The sequence below is a fragment of the Spinacia oleracea genome, chromosome 5 (assembly GCF_020520425.1).
Source record: "Spinacia oleracea cultivar Varoflay chromosome 5, BTI_SOV_V1, whole genome shotgun sequence".
Classification (NCBI taxonomy): domain Eukaryota; kingdom Viridiplantae; phylum Streptophyta; class Magnoliopsida; order Caryophyllales; family Amaranthaceae; genus Spinacia; species Spinacia oleracea.
Window position 1 is genome coordinate 90,623,200 of NC_079491.1, and position 17,293 is coordinate 90,640,492.

General features: G+C 41.3%; 1 long non-coding RNA gene across 1 annotated transcript; it reads left to right on the plus strand.

Moving 5' to 3' along the window:
* Positions 1-720: 720 nt before the first annotated feature.
* Positions 721-3,004, plus strand: LOC130461927 (uncharacterized). Its single transcript, XR_008921957.1, has 5 exons — positions 721-1,306; positions 1,686-1,782; positions 2,357-2,474; positions 2,628-2,684; positions 2,795-3,004. It is a non-coding gene; the product is annotated as an uncharacterized lncRNA (long non-coding RNA).
* Positions 3,005-17,293: the final 14,289 nt, after the last annotated feature.

Here is a 17,293-nt window from a genome sequence, read left to right on the forward strand (position 1 = left end):
AGCACGAGCATGCGCGCGCGGGCACAATCCTGTGCGGTGTGTGCTGTGCAATGTGATCGAGCAAGGCGACGATCGTCAAAGCGCAAGGCAAGAGGCAGGGAAACAACACAACGAGCAAGGGAGCTCGCGTGCCGCTGCGCCAAGCCCCCTGCCCAGCGCACAGCAGCAAGCACAGCGTGGGCTGTTGCTTTGCTCGCTATGATGCATCACCCGACCAGCGACAAGTAGGCCATGGGCGCTGCACTTGTGCACGCGGCCCATGGGCGCTGCGGTGTGGCTTGCTTGCGCGAGGCGTGGGCTTCGGCCTACGGCCTTGCCTTGGCACATTGGGTCGTTTATTTGATTTTCGGTTAAGCGTCGATTTTAATTAAATTTCGTAATTTTAATTTTTCTCGGAATTTAATTTTGATTAATTTAATTATTATTAAATTATTTTATTCTAATTATTTTAATAAAATTAAAACCTTGGTAAAATTATAATTAATTAATTTTAATCAATTAAAAATAATATTAAGGGATTTTAAAATTATTTTATATGAGCTTTAAATTTTAATTAAATTTGTAAGTTTCCGGTTGGACTAGGAAATACAATTTTATGTTTAAAATTTGTAAAGCATGTAAATTCTTGGTTTTAGTGGGAGCTTTTAGTCATTAAACTCTTGATTAGGTCTTTATTCCTTTAAGGTTAAAACAACTCGACTAGAACTAATAAGCACTACTACAAAAGTTGGAATAAGAAACGCTGAATAGAGAACGGTCAAGTATATTAAACGTTTTCTAGAAGTATAGAGTACGCATTTCTCTTATAACAGTTGTATGAAGAAAAGAATAGAGAACTGTCACCTTACCTAACCGTCTTATATTATTTGCCATAATAAAAACAACTATTTAATTTAAAATACTCGATTAAAATAAAGCTGTGTTTATGATAACTGTTGTGTATTCTGGGTTTTAGAAAAAGATTTTCTAATAAAAAAAAGTTAATAATTTGTATTATTAGCGTGCTGCAATGCCCAGTCAACTAAACCTAAAAGCAAGAGTACTAATTATTCAATTGAAACCTAAAGTAAAGTAATTATGCGGTAATCCCCAATGTACTTCCCAAAAGAAAAAGCAAACTCCAAAATAAGAAAAAGAAAACTAAGAGCAAACAGAAGGCAAGATTGAAACCCCGGAAAATCAAAGGATCGTCGCGCCTTAACCACCGCCGTCCACCAATAACCTCCATTTACTGCCAACGGCTTTTCCCACCGCCTCCAGAATTCCGGTGAAAGTCCTGTGTCCCGCCGCTTCCATCAATTCCGAGGTTAGTATTCTAATTTTTTTTTTCATACTATATATTTATTCAACTAATAACCTAGGATTATGAATATTTTTAATTATCTAATTGTCATGTATGACTAAGCTTGATGAATACAAAAAATGAGAAACAATTAAATCGAATTACACTAAATTTTGTAGAATTATTGTCGAATGAATTTGCAAATAAAGGTCTAATTATACTAATTTTCTTTCAATTAACAGATTTGGGTCGAAAAAAATATAAATTCTCAGTTAGAGAAATTAAGAGGGGGTTAAATTGATGTCTTAGTGTGGGTAGATCTTCAATAAATACACAAGGACCCAGAAATCTTCCAGATCCTGAAAGAATCCTTTCTAAATGCTTCTGACCTTACTCAATGCAGGGTACCACTGCCGCCCTAAGGTATGCGAGAGGCACTCTAAGACGCCTGTTGTTATTGTTTCTGGGAAGGAGCAGCGGTTCTGCTAGCAATGTACCAGGTAAAAAAAAAATACTCCTTCCGTCTCAAAATAAATGTCTTGATAGACCATTGAGTCATTGACCTTGTTTAAGGTGAGCTGATAAGAAACCACTCTATATATTAAGTTGCTGGTGTTGATTGTAGAAAAGTGGGTCTATATGAAAATGTAGGTACACAGAGTAATGAATTTTGAGTGCTGCACTGATTCTGCTGCATCACCTTTGGTATGCTATATCTTTGATTTTTGTTCCTGTCATAGTATATATTGCAACCCCTTAGGTTTCAGTCCCTTGAAGAGTTTGACGAGGTTAAGAGAAGCTGCAGAAAATGGTTAGATGTAAATAATCGACGTAGTAAGAAGAGACAACCTGAAGCCTTTTACATGCCTAATTCTGTTGCTGCCTTTGTTGTCATCTCATACAAGTGATATAATCAATTCTCATCTAACAAAGATTTTATGGCATTAGCTACATATATATCATATTAGGACTTGTTTCTTGAAAATCTATAAAATATTCAAAATGCAGTAGATGTAATGCTCCAGTAATGATCTAGCTAGGTGTTGTCTAAGTTTCTTGTTTTCAATGATTTAGATGTTCATTGGAGACGGAGCAAAGCTTGTAGGTGATGCTTTTCCACTTGCAAAGAGAAGGCTCTTTGTATTATATTTATTGACGAAATGGATGCCATTGGTATTAAGCGGCTTGACAGGTGAGACCATTATGTAATTAGTTTCACGTTAGTTCTCTATAACCTGATACAAGAAACAAAGATCAAAGATAAGTCATAATCTCATGCGCATAGCCATCTACAATATTTAGGTGAAAGGTGATTTATGTTAACTATGTTCTTATTGCTCTGCAGTGAACTGTGAGTGGTGACAGGAAAGTGTAACGAACTATGTTAGAGCTGCTAAATCAGGTGAACAAACAATGTGATTTTGTGAATTTGCATTTCAAAGGTTTTATATCATTATATGTTTGCTTCTGTTAGTGCATTTCAAAGCTATTGATTTCTTCACTTTGCTGCAGATATATTATGTAACAACTACTGGGGAGCTTGCCAGGATGGTTTGGATTCGAAAAGCTCCTACTCTCCAACAGATATTCGTTCTCTAATAGTGACTCTTTTTTCTTGTTATTTTGTGCTTTTACCTTGCAAATTGATTTGATTTCCTGAATCCTGATTAATCCAACAAATATATACCTGTCACTTTTGAGCAATGTGATTTGTTGTGACGATTCTCTGCAAACATAATCAGATGGTAGTTTAGAAGACTAGACATGCATTTATCTGTTTTTAGTTGACACAGGGTTTTGTTTGAGGTTTAATCCATTTATCTTTATCTTTTGTTCACTATAATGTACTCCGTATCTTATAGGACTTGCTAGGACAATCGACACCATATACGCTTTTGCTGGTTGTTCAATGACCAAAAGAAATCTGAAGCTGAGATCAATGTTGAGTTGCAAATATCTGATAAAGAGGATGCTCGTGATGGGCACTTGTAGACACCTACTTTTGTCCCCATTCCCGAAAGGGAAAGGTTCGATGATGAAAACTTAAATCTCCACTTGACAACGCATCTCCTATAAAATAAACGAATCTCAATTCCCCTTTTCATTTCACCCGAAACCTGATATTTATGGAAACCTGCTAAAAATAGTAACTGCCGTAAAAGGTAGCTTCTAAAAGTGGCAAGTCATAAAAGATAGAAACCTGTCAGAATTAGGTGTTGCACTCCAACATAAATCCTAAATGAGATAGAAAACTGCGAGAATTCTATTCCTAATATGATTCGGAAATAAGAGTTACGTATTAATTAAAATCCTAACGAGCCTAGAGTTCGTAACGGGCCCAGGCGCATTCCGTCATGAAATTGATACGCGCTAAAAGACTCGATTAAGTCTCAAACACTACGGATTTCAGGAATCCGAATCTGACTAAGAAAACAGCCCAGACCCTATTTTCAACGCCTGGCTCTGGGCGCCGAAATCTTCGGCGCCCGGGCCTGGGCGCTGAAAATACCTGGGTACGTGTTTTTTCCTAATTCTTTGTGGATTAGAACTCTACAATTCTATCTTTCCACGAACTCTTCCCTATAAATACAGCCCCAAATTCGACGTGAAAAGAACACACACACAATAATATTCTGAGTATTGACTCCAACCCTTAGCCTAAGCCTCACGCTGCGAAACTGTTCACGCGTTTTGTCGCAATCGATCCATAAATCGAACAGAACGTATCCTGTCCCATAATTTGAGATTTGTTAAATAAAAAGGAGAAATAGCAAAGTCAAAGTGGTTAGTTTTCTGAGAACCGTGACGCACCTCTCAAGGGTGCGTCGTAACGTGTCCCTTTTCGATGATTTAATTGCTTTCCTCGCCCTTTTTATGAACTGTTAAACTAACTAAATCTGATTGTTCTATCACGCCTAACAAATATAATATTTTTGGGAAATTGGATTATCATGCTAGGTCCCTTAATACTATTTAAATCAGATAATCACGATCGATCTAGTATTATATGTTGCATATTGCTAAAATCAACTCAGATTAGTTTAATAGTTAACGCATGTCCCTTCAATTATTTATGCTGAGCTAGTAAGGATATCCTGCCTCTGGAGTTATCGACGAGCAAAGTACTCCTCTCGGTAGTTACAGTCCCCCGAACCCTCAACCTCTACCTTGGGGGTGTATGTTGAGAGATCCCCACACCAGGGATCACAAGGGAACCTACGGCCGTCGTGGTCAAACATAATTGCACTCCCTTTATGTCACGATAACCGGGTTTTGTCAGTTTTTCTCATTGTTGTTAAAAACTGAATGACGACTCCTATATTACTAGTCAATTGGGTGTAAACTCACAGGAAATCCAATTACACTTGATTGAATAAAAAGAATCGTCACACCCACGAGGGACGAGGTCACGCATTAGCCTCGTGCTTTTTCGACCCCCTCACAGTGGCGACTCCACTGGGGTAGTAAAGGAAATACTCGTGCTTGTAGGTAATCAAAATAGCTGAAGGGTGAAACGATCCTACCCAGCGTTTATTTCCCCATCAAGTTGGGACGACCTGAATATCAGCATATTAATGTGAACGGGCAGAACCGCATAACAAATCTCGGCTCCCTCGGGAGTTGGGACTAAGGATACCTTTTTCGCCAATAGGGGGGTGCATACGCCGCGCATGTTGCCCACTCGGTACTTGTGCAGGTAGTACACCTATCCCGAACCCAATCGTTCGCTCATTAGGTCCCTCTCGCCTGCATGCCCCCTTGGCTTGCACTTGCGGGTTGGCCTCTTGGGCGAAATTCGTCTGTTGAAGACACTACCTCGACCGGGGCATGTGTTGGATCTACCATAGAAGCGGTACCAAGCCAGGCGCAAATAACTACCCATAGAAGCCTATCATAAACTACATGACATGTTATGATCGCCTCATTATGAATGTTAGTTATGTGTAGCGAAATATGTGATTGTGTGCGACAAACTATCCTAGAAAACCAACGACATTAAAAATTGCCCAAACATTCATAGACTAATTTGCCAAAGAGTTATACCGAAATACGCGTTCCGCAAACCTGAACGATCGCCACAAAAATAAGCGACGCTCGGAATGGCCTGTAGTGAATCCCACAAACGCTGCACAACGCGTAAAGGACGTTATTAGTCAAGCACGCAAATCGAAGTCGCATAAACAGAAGTATACGCAAACAGAAAACGAGAACCAGCCAGGGACGCATTTTCAACGCCCCTGGCTGGGCGCCAGAATTTCTCACGCCCCTCGCTGGGCGCTGAAGTTGCTGCTTGGCCTTCTGGTCAGGCGCAGCAGCCTCGGTGCCCGCGCAAAAGGAAAATACGTAGCACAAAAAATGTTCGTAAAAAGAATTGCTACGAGGGCGTAAGAAGAGCACTCGATTTCAAAAGCAACTCGTAAAAAATTAATAACTCTTTGCGTCGTTGTTAGGCCTCCTACGACGACAATGCTCGGCACTAAAAACCGAACATGCTAACAATTATGAATGTCACACGGGCAAGTGTTTCGAAAATCCAAAGAATGACCAAAAAAAAAAAAACTAAAAAGTGTACCAACAAAAGAAAGAGTGAAAAACCAATAGAGAGAGTCGAAGTCTAGACTAAGTAATGCTTGAAACTTTGGGAACCTAAACTTTAGCTTATCTTATGCCTAGGTCTGGTCCTGCCACTTGGTGCCGATCAGGGAATCAACGGTTAGTGCGTCTCGAAGATACACCGCCAACATCAGGTTTAGTGACTCCAAGCTCCGTCCGTCATCCCTCATTTCAAAGATCTCCGCTTCCCCAACCTCGATTCGCACCTTCAAACATGTCCATCGAAGATTTGCGAGACCAGATGGTCCAAATGACCCAACTCATGGGCCAATTGAAAATGGAAAATGAAGCTTTAGCGGCTGCACAAGCCAAAAATGACCTCGATAACGAGAAGAGGATTGAAAAAATGGTCCTACAGCAAACCATGGGGAGCAAATACTTCTCCCTCGATCCCGAACCTTTTCCTAGCAAACTACCAGAAAAGTTCAGTTCATCTGACTTACCAAAGTTCAAGGCCCAGACAATCCCCGTGATCATCTACTGAGCTTTGTGAATGCCATGAACTTGAAAGGCGTGGACAAGTCCATGTATTTACCTGCCTTTCCTTTGTCCTTGGAACCTGTGCCGCTCAAATGGTACTATCACCAGGACCCTAAGCTCTTCCCCACTTGGGAAGACTTTGTCAATGTCTTCATCAAGCAATACTCGTCGAACATGGATTTCCAAGTCACCATGCGCGAGCTGGAAGTTCTCTTCCAAAAGAAAAATGAGGGTTTCACAACCTACTTTGCTAGATGGAGGGACCAGGCAACCCAGCTAATCAATAGGCCTCCAGAAACAGAATTGGTCCAAAAATTCATTGACAACCTGGACCCGGCATACAGACAACACCTTAGGTACCTGGGACTTGACACTTTCAAAAGAGTTTATGATGTGGGAATAAAGATCGAGGACGACCTCGCCAAAACCATACAAAGCAAACCCACATATAAAAAAAACACCTATAATCGGGGTAACACATCCCAAGCCCAAGAAGTCCATGCTGTAGAAGAGACTCCCGCCCGAAGAAGCCCTGGAAGATGGGTCCGAGACCGAAAGTTTGCCCCACTCGGGTCGACTTTGGTACAAGCCTTTGAAAGACTAACCAATCAAGGAAAGTTGAGACCTATAGGCCCCATCCGTGACCCTCCTGTCAAAAGCAAATATTGGGTCGAAGGTACTTACTGCAAATTCCATCAAGGAAATGGGCATGACACTGAAAACTGCTGGAATCTAAAACATACGATCCAGGACATGATAGAGGATGAAGTGATACCTCTCCCTAACGTTGGCAAACCCAACAACAACAAGAGCCCACTCGGCTCTTGTCACATCTCTCTCGACCAACCAGAGAATTTCGACCCCACGGTGTACATCACGCCTCAAGGTGCACAACTCGCTGTGGTCCCAACGGATCGAATCGAGAGAGAAGTGTGCGGTGTGTGGAATGATGACGTTGAAGATATTTACCTATCTCAAGTATCGGGCCAGGACCTCTTCACCGAAACTTGGCCCGGGTATGCTCTCATTGACACCACCCCTCAGGAGTCCGAGGTCGACAACCTCACCCGATCCGGAAGAATATACCAACCGGATATTCACCCACCTCCTATGGACGGCATCCCGGTTAGGCAAACTCCTGAGAATGGATGGCACGCCACCGTCACAGAAGTCATTGAAAACCCTCTCCTGAAACAACTAAAAAGAACCAAGGCCGAGATTACCATCTGGGATCTCATGTGTACTTCAAAGGAACATTGCGAAAAGCTTATTCGCTCACTCGACCTCATCTCAGTACCTACAGATATCACACCTGACTCATTGGTTAGCCATGTCACGAGAGATGCCGGAGAAAAAGCCATAGTTTTCACTGACAAAGACTTGCCCAAAGAGGGGGGTGCTCACAATAAAGCCCTTTACCTAGTGGTTGGATGCAAAGGACAAAACATCCCCCTAGCGCTCGTAGATAATGGTTCGGCGGTTAATGTCTTCCCATTGCGAACCGCCCATTGCTTGGGGCTAGGAAACGATGACTTCCAAACCTCCACGCAAGGGGTACGAGCTTATGATAACTCCCGAAGGCCTGTATTGGGAAAAATCAACCTTACCATACAAACCGGGCCTGTGGCACGCACCACGGAGTTTTAAATAATCGACATCAAGCCCACTTTCAACCTCCTCTTGGGGCGACCTTGGCTCCATGACTTAGGAGGTGTGGCTTCTACCTTACACCAAATGGTTAAACTTAACCATAACGGGGTAATACTAGAAATCCGCGCCCCTCCTCTCGACGTCAGTTGCACTATGGTTGGAACGGCCGAAACTGCAGACGACCTTTACGGGTTTCAAATGGAAGAAACAATCCAGTTCATCGAAGATTATGATCCAGCATTCCTAGACCCGCATGCATCCCGAGTCATCCCTAGAATGCTGTTAGCTCAAGGTTATTTCCCAGGAACCCCATTGGGCATAAGGAAGAAGGAATACACATTCCATCCTTTTCCCAACAAATCTCCTCCCTTTGGCTTAGGCTATGAACCAACGGAGGAAGATATTTCTGATCGCCTGTCTAGGCTACACCTTAACAAAGCCAAACAAACCACCCTCCTTCCCCCGTATCAAAGGACCCTTAACGGGATGTTCGTTCGGGAAGGAGAAGAACACCCATGCTGTGATTTCCCTGAACCCTTCGTTCAGGATGGCTTGCTAAAACCCGGATTTGAAATTTTCCATGACTGCCACACCTTGGATGAGGCACCCCACCTCACCAAAACTAAAACAGCTGAAATATTAGACAACCAGGCTCTATGGGCATTGTTTAACGAATCGAGGCCTATGGAGAACGAGACTGTGATGACTACCCTAGCTTTACAAAATGAAGGTTTCGATCCAACCCGGTTAATCTCTCCTGCATCAACACTAGAAGAGGTCGAGAACGGATGGGTGAAGACATATTAGTGGGTCAATGCAAAAGGAATGGAATTCAAGATGAGTACCGGTGAAGGACCGAAGTTTTATGAGACTAAACCCCAGGCTTGAGCCACATAGAGAACCATTAGTAAAAAGCGCCTAGTAGTAGATTGATAGAAAAAATAATAGAGACTTTAGATGGTCCTAAGGCCCCTTAGAATATAGGTCAGTTTTATTTCAGTGTGTTTTCCTTACTTTCCGAATCAATAAAGGCGTAATATTTCTCCTAAATTTTTTTTCTAACACTAAATAAACACCAAATGTACTTGCAAAATACAAAAATAAAGAGGCGACCCACTGTAGGCCCAACAAACAAAGCCCACTCGGTTTTGAAATAGTGCCATGGGAACCAATTCCCGAAACCCACAAAATAAACCACACTATCCCATTCATATCCCCAAAACCTAAAAAGCCAACCAGTGTCATCATAAGAGTCAATCCATGCAACCCAAAATCAAAGGAAATCAAAATCCAAAACAATGCAAATGTTACCAAAAAACAGATTCATAAAACATAATTCCATCATACCCTTCACTAACAACACGCACTTCAACCCACCTCAAAAGCCTACACAAAGATCTTCATAACTTCCGCACCCTAACCCCATTTTCAAAACTGTTTCGAGTCACGAATAGAAAAAATTAATCCGGACAAAAACGCATTTCACGCTAACAGTAAAAAAAGCCTCCAAAATAGCCTCAAAATTGACTTTAAATACGAGCAAAATATCAAGGCAAAAAAAAAGAAATAAATGCAAGAACATGTGAAGCAAAGCGTCCAAAATTGACCGCCCAAGTCATTTTCAGCGCCCAGGGCTGGGCGCCGAAATTTCTGACGCCCCAGCCTGGGCGTTGAAACTCTCTGCCTGCCAAAAATTTTCTTTTCAAAAGTGCTCGTCATTTTATCCGCACACAACGGAAAAATAACGAACACTTGGGGGGTACAATACGTATCCAAATAGGCTTACCAAAAATATAGCCATACAAAACATAGTCGGATTTCATTTTTTACGCGACTTACGGCAAAAAAAAAACGGCAGACGAAAATAATGATAATACTTCACTCATTTGACCGGTTAAGTAATATGCTACCACCTCAGGGCATATCTATTAAAATCTTGCATCCCAAAACTTATCTAGCTAGAACTACGCGCGACCTGATTCTGACAAGATACGTAGGCAATCCTTACCAAGGATTCGGTCCAATAAAAAAAACACACATATTCTTTGTGCAAAAAGTGTTAGACATATAAAAAAACGCCTAAAAAAGAGGAGAAACAAAAATGAATGAAAATGAAAAATAAAAATACGCCTTTATTGAAAAAATAATAAGAAGGAAAACAAAGTGCTAAGAATAAAAACAAACACAACTGAAATAAATAAAGGGCACCTACACCCTAGCAAGAACTACACTACTCTAGTTCTTCCGGATCATCAAACAAAGTCTTGTAGAGGCAATGTTCGCAGGATCCACCCCCACAGTCTTCTGCGCTGCCCCAATATCAATCTCCATAAGAACCGGCTCCTGGACACTAACTTCCAAAGATGCCAAGGCTTCAGAAACATTCTCAGTTATAGCCCGCTCAGCCTCAAGGGCATAGACAATGGTGGGAGAAGGATTATTATCATCAACTAGACTAGCCACTGTTTCTACAGGCGGTTGAGCCTTCCTAACCCATACATTGTTCCGGCGACGATCTCCGCGAGAGCTTGCATTTCTTTTAACAACAGCAGGCCCCTTCATGTTAGGCATCTTTTTAGGCCTGAAACTGGAACGGGGAGGAACTTCCTTTCGCTTTCGATCAGGACGAGCTTTCACAGTCTTAATACTATAGGTACGAGGTTTGGCAGAATCAGGACCCTCATACTTAACACGAATACGAGGTATCAAAAGCTCAGCCGGCTCCCCATTTCGAGCCTCGGTCCTCACATCTTTATCATCGGAGCTCATCCACAACTTGTAGTTTTCAGAAAGACCCACAAAGCCATTTGTAGCTACGGCCCAACGCGGGAGACCATCATAATACTTAGCCCACGCTAGAACCCGTGTTTGTGAAAAGGCCGCTACCTTAGGTGGTACCGTATCAGAAAAGGGGATAGTCTGCCTTAAACCATATTGACGCATGACTCGGTAAGGGAAAATATAAATGGGACGAGATAGCCCCAACAAGGAAACATAAACCGATACATCAGAACCCCCTGTAATAGTAGTCAAACCCCACCATGGTACCACCCACTTAATAGAACAAATGCCATAAGTAAAAAAGGAGGTCCATTCGGCCTCGTCCTGGCCTTGGTGCAAGTATTTTCGGTAACCCAAGGCTATAGGGCGATAATGTTTAGGATCGGCAGGAGCTTCCAAAAGTCTAAGCCGTTCCGCGAGCCAAATCTGCAAAACGGGTACGCTCAATAAAAAATAATAATAAAAGAAAACGGTTCCTGGGGCGCAGTTTCAACGCCCAGGACCAGGAGCCGAAAATTCCAGCGCCCAGCCCTGGGCGCTGAAACTTAGCCCCAAGGCAGGACGAATAAAAAATGTGTACGCAAAAAAACGTGTATACGTGCGCAAAAAAAATCGATTACCTGCAGTAAAAATGTTCAGATTTGGCATCCTTCTTCAGCTCATCCGCACTTAGCAAGGTCTCGGCAACAACCAACGGCATAATAGAATAGCAACTTTTCATCTGGCTAATCAAGGGGATCAACCTTATGTCACCCAACTCACCATTGTTATTCGATAGCAAATAGTGATTCAACAAGAAAAATACAAGGGCTCGAATATTCAATTTCTGTTCGGTCATATTCTTACTAGGCCTAAAATGATGTTTTACAAGTTTTGCCAAGTTAACCTCGTTACCTACAACAATTTCAGCAAACACATTATCATCTAGTCCTAGGAAAGCCCCTATGGTTGTTTTACCCTCTTCAATAGTGCCAGGGGTAACAGGAGTAGCATTAGTAGGATAACCAAGGATCGCAGCAAATTCATCTGGCAAAGGACATATTTCGTTGCCCCGAAAGGCAAAAACATGATGATCGGAGTCCCAAAAGCTTAGGGCAGCATGCAGAAAGTTATAATCAATATTAATTTGTTGTAAGCCTAAAAGTTCCTCTAAGTGGTATTCTTTTAACAAAGCCTTTTCTATGGGAGTAAGGGCCCGTAGCCAACGCCTAACAGTCTGTTGGAGTGAGAAAGTAGGGATCTACATGCAAAAGCAATGAGTAATTAAAACACAGCAAAAAAGAGAGAAAGAATTTGAGAGTGGTGGAAAATAGGGACGTATCTAGCCCCTATATATAGCTGAACGCACCCAATGACATCCTGATCCCATTCGGAAACGTGTTAGGAAATTCGAAAGTCAAATATCACCAGGAAAAGACTTTCAGCGCCCACGGCTGGGCGCCGAAATGTTTAAACGTCTGACCTTGGGCGCTGAAAATGCAGCCCAAGGCCCAGATTTCACAAAACGCGGAACAGGAAAGGACTTAAGACCGTGTTGCTAAACACGAGGCCCTATTGCAAGTAGGATCAAGCCCAAAGCACCTTTAGCTCCCAAATAAGCAAAAAAATAAACATTAAAACTTGGTCGAAACTTAGACTCGTCTCAGAAAATGCTTATGTACACTTTTCAAAAAACAAGTTAAAAATCATGGTCATTCTTCGAAACACCAAAAATATGTATCGTTAAGTCGTTGGTTTTCCAAATAAAAAATGTTTGTCTGTCAAAGGATTAATCCGGGCCAAGCTAAAACCGGATGTCGCCTGAAAACTAAAGTCGCATTCCACGGCTTCGCTAAAGTAGCACACTGCTATAAAAGGTCGCTCGCACATACGAGCGTGACCCCAAACATGATTACAAGATGCGAAAAACGACCGACGAGCCCCAGTGCTTGGGGGCTCGCGAAAAATATACTCCAACAAGGAGCGCACGATCAAAATCACATTCCCGGACTGCGCCATACACCATATCATGTTTGGATATCTCAAAAAAAAAACAACAGGTTCGACCTCAGGGAAAGGTCGTCATTGACACTTGTGCACGGTCCTCTGATCGAAGACCAAGTCGAGCCGTAAAGACTAGCTCAAAATCACGAAAGCAGACGGTCGCAAAACAAAGGTCCGTCTGAACACGTTGTCAGCCCACGTTCAGGTTACAACTAAATTCGAGCATCCCTCGAAAGAATTCGCTCTTGCAAGAATGAATAAAAAGAAATTCTCAAAAGAAATCACAAAGAACCAAAGAAATAGGAACTTGCCCATCTTCAGGCGGCAAAATCACGTCACAAACCGCGCGAGTTCCCAAATCGAAAAAACAAATTCAGGGACGTCCACCCTTAGCGGACAGGGCTCGCCCACCTTCAGCGGGCGGGGTCTGCGTCACTAGCCGCGCAGGTCCTCAGTTTTCCAAAAATGAAGTCTTCAAAAACAAAATGAAACAGGCTCGCCATCTTCAGCCGGCGGGGTCTACGGCGCAAACCACGTAGGTCCTTATTTTCAAAAAAAAAACACAAAACAAATTACAAAATAGATTCGTCCACTTCTATCGGACGGGGTGTCCACCCTTAGCGGACAGGTTCGCCATCTTTAGCCGGCGGGGTCTACGTCACAAGCCGCGTAGGTCCTTATTCTCAAAAAAATCAAAACAGATTCGTCCACTTCTATCGGACGGGGCGTCCACCCTCAGCGGACAGGCTCGCCCACCTTTAGCGGGCGGGGTCTGCGCCACTAACCGCGCAGGTCCTTAGTCGCTGCAGCGATAACTTTTTCATGGTTTTTCCTTTTCCAAAAATTAAAAGGATTGGTTTTCCGTTTTTTCCAAAAAAGAGCGATGTGCTGGATTTTCCTTCGTTTTACGTCCCATAAAAACAAGGGGGTTTTTCTCGTTTAGCTAGCCCTGAAAATGGGAATCTTTAAAAAAAATTTACCTCGGGGTTGGGCTTGGCCAGGCCCAATTACACTTTATAGCTTTGATTTCGAAAACATCTGTAGCTACTCCCAATGACAAAGTGAGGGAGTTTCTACGCCTCTTTAGATACTTCCAATGGCAAAGTGAGGGAGTATTCTATACTATCCGTTGACAAATCCCAATGACACGTGAGGGATATGTCGACATTTCAAGTGATGACCCTTAAGTCAAATGTTATCACTCGGGGGCTCGTGAGACCCTCGCAAAACAGGTCACATACACCATGGCTTGTGTGACGCACTCCTTCTAATACTTTGACCATCGTCTCATCCCGAGACTCAGTCAAAGTGGGGGCTAACTGTAGACACCTACTTTTGTCCCCATTCCCGAAAGGGAAAGGTTCGATGATGAAAACATAAATCTCCACTTGACAACGCATCTCCTATAAAATAAACGAATCTCAATTCCCCTTTTCATTTCACCCGAAACCTGCTATTTATGGAAACCTGCTAAAAATAGTAACTGTCGTAAAAGGTAGCTTCTAAAAGTGGCAAGTCATAAAAGATAGAAACCTGTCAGAATTAGGTGTTGCACTCCAACATAAATCCTAAATGAGATAGAAAACTGCGAGAATCCTATTCCTAATATGATTCGGAAATAAGAGTTACGTATTAATTAAAATCCTAACGAGCCTAGAGTTCGTAACGGGCCCAGACGCATTCCGTCATGAAATTGATACGCACTAAAAGACTCGATTAAGTCTCGAACACTACGGATTTCAGGAATCCGAATCTGACTAAGAAAACAGCCCAGACCCTATTTTCAACGCCTGGCTCTGGGCGCCGAAATCTTCGGCGCCCAGGCCTGAGCGCTGAAAATACCTGGGTACGTGTTTTTTCCTAATTCTTTGTGGATTAGAACTCTGCAATTCTATCTTTCCACGAACTCTTCCCTATAAATACAGCCCCAAATTCGACGTGAAAAGAACACACACACAATAATATTCTGAGTATTGACTCTAACCCTTAGCCTAAGCCTCACGCTGCGAAACTGTTCACGCGTTCTGTCGCAATCGATCCATAAATCGAACAGAACGTATCCTGTCCCATAATTTGAGATTCGTTAAATAAAAAGGAGAAATAGCAAAGTCAAAGTGGTTAGTTTTCTGAGAACCGTGACGCACCTCTCAAGGGTGCGTCGTAACGTGTCCCTTTTCGATGATTTAATTTCTTTCCTCGCCCTTTTTATGAACTGTTAAACTAACTAAATCTGATTGTTCTATCACGCCTAACAAATATAATATTTTTGGGAAATTGGATTATCATGCTAGGTCCCTTAATACTATTTAAATCAGATAATCACGATTGATCTAGTATTATATGTTGCATATTGCTAAAATCAACTCAGATTAGGTTAATAGTTAACGCATGTCCCTTCAATTATTTATGCTGAGCTAGTAAGGATATCCTGCCTCTGGAGTTATCGACGAGCGAAGTACTCCTATCGGTAGTTACAGTCCCCCGAACCCTCAATCTCTACCTTGTGGGTGTATGTTGAGAGATCCCCACACCAGGGATCACAAGGGAACCTACGGCCATCGTGGTCAAACATAATTGCACTCCCTTTATGTCACGATAACCGGGTTTTGTCAGTTTTTCTCATTGTTGTTAAAAACTTAATGGCGACTCCTATATTACTAGTCAATTGGGTGTAAACTCACAGGAAATCCAATTACACTTGATTGAATAAAAAGAATCGTCACACCCACGAGGGACGAGTTCACGCATTAGCCTCGTGCTTTTTCGACCCCTTCACAGCACTTAGGTTCGAAGGGTAGTGGTCTTGGGCAATCAGTAGGTTTGTTGCTTGGCTTTGCTAGTGCAATATAAATGATCTTATTATTGTGATAACTTTTAATATTTATTCCTCTTTTCATTGTCCTTAAGCTTTTCAGTCGTCAACTTGGATGCTCATGAAGTCGAACTTGTTTCTACACCGCAGTGGCAAGGCCCAAACAGTGGACGAGGTCTAAAAAGTCTCCTAAAGTTGTCAAGTGTGAGTAAACACTGTAATTTCATACGTTTATTTGACAGTTTCTACTTCAATAACTGGTAGCTGATGAATTCAGATGTATCTTTCCTCTCTAAGCATGTAATAGTCTAATTGTATTCTGGTGGCTCTATATAATATATATCTTGGATTTTTCTCTAATATAGATTAATATATTTAATGCTTATTTATCCAAATATATATATATATATATATATATATATAGTATATATATATATATATATATATATATATATATATATATATATATACACTAGGTGGGGGAATAGAGGACAGTTATCTTAGAAATCGTCTTCTATCTTAATGTAAATGAGGAAGAATAGAGTACGCCTATCTAAGCAAGATGTCCTCTATTTTAATAAATACATAACAGTTAAGTGTCTCAACCGTTCTCTATTCCTTATGTATTTTCTGATTTAAGGAAGGGAATAGAGAACGTTTGGTTGAGACCACCGTACTCTATTCATATGTATATAGAACGCCTATCCTAACCGTCCTCTAAACTATAGAGATCGCTTAGCAGGAGAACGGTTCTCAGGCGTCCTCTAAAGCCTATTTTAACAGTTCTCTATTCCCTTTTTTGTAGTAGTGAAAGGTTGAATAATTTGTAGATTGTTGGAAGCTTAATTAGTTGCCGCAAATGTTTATGTGATGCATGATTTTTCTACTAACTTACTATGTGGGTCATTCATTGATAAATGAATGGATGAATGGTATACTGTAAAGGTACTGTTTTGCAGGTTATGGAAAGTGACTAGTATGACCAAATAGGATAGAAAATATGGTATGCGTACCATTAATTTGAATGTGAAATTGGTCTCATGCATGCACCAAAGTTTTTATTTAAATATAGTATGTGTACCATCAAATAGTTGTAATTAGTTTTAATTATAGCATATCCTATTTGAAGAAAATTGCGCCTCCCATGGTGAAATTCATAACGGAGTTTTCAATCCATTTTCAAAGACGGAGTTTGAAGTTGAAGCTTCAAGATGAAGTCGGGCCATACTAGATCACATTTAAATCTTATGCATGATTTAAGTTATTTATTGCTTTAAATATGTCTTAATAATGCATGATATTATGGCTTGATTATGTTGCATGATTAAGGATTTTAGTTCACTTAAAATCTAACCAACATAGTAAGAGCCTTAAGTTCCAAACTTTAAAAATTGAGTTAAAAGGTGCCATTCCAAAATAACGCTTACTTGGATAACCTTTACATCAATCTAAGTAATAGTTTTTCGCCATAGCGAGGTGTTACTTGTTGATTCTAAAGGGGTAAGGTACACAAATAATTGTAGTACATGTTAGTTTTGGTAAAACTCAAAGATATAAGTAAGGAATCCTTTTATGTCGTGAAAAATGAGATAGGTTTACCTAATAAGTTCTTAGACGTACCTATCAACCAAGAGTAGTTTCTAGACTATTAGCAAAGGATTTTCTTACCTAAATATTTTAGAATTGAGTCA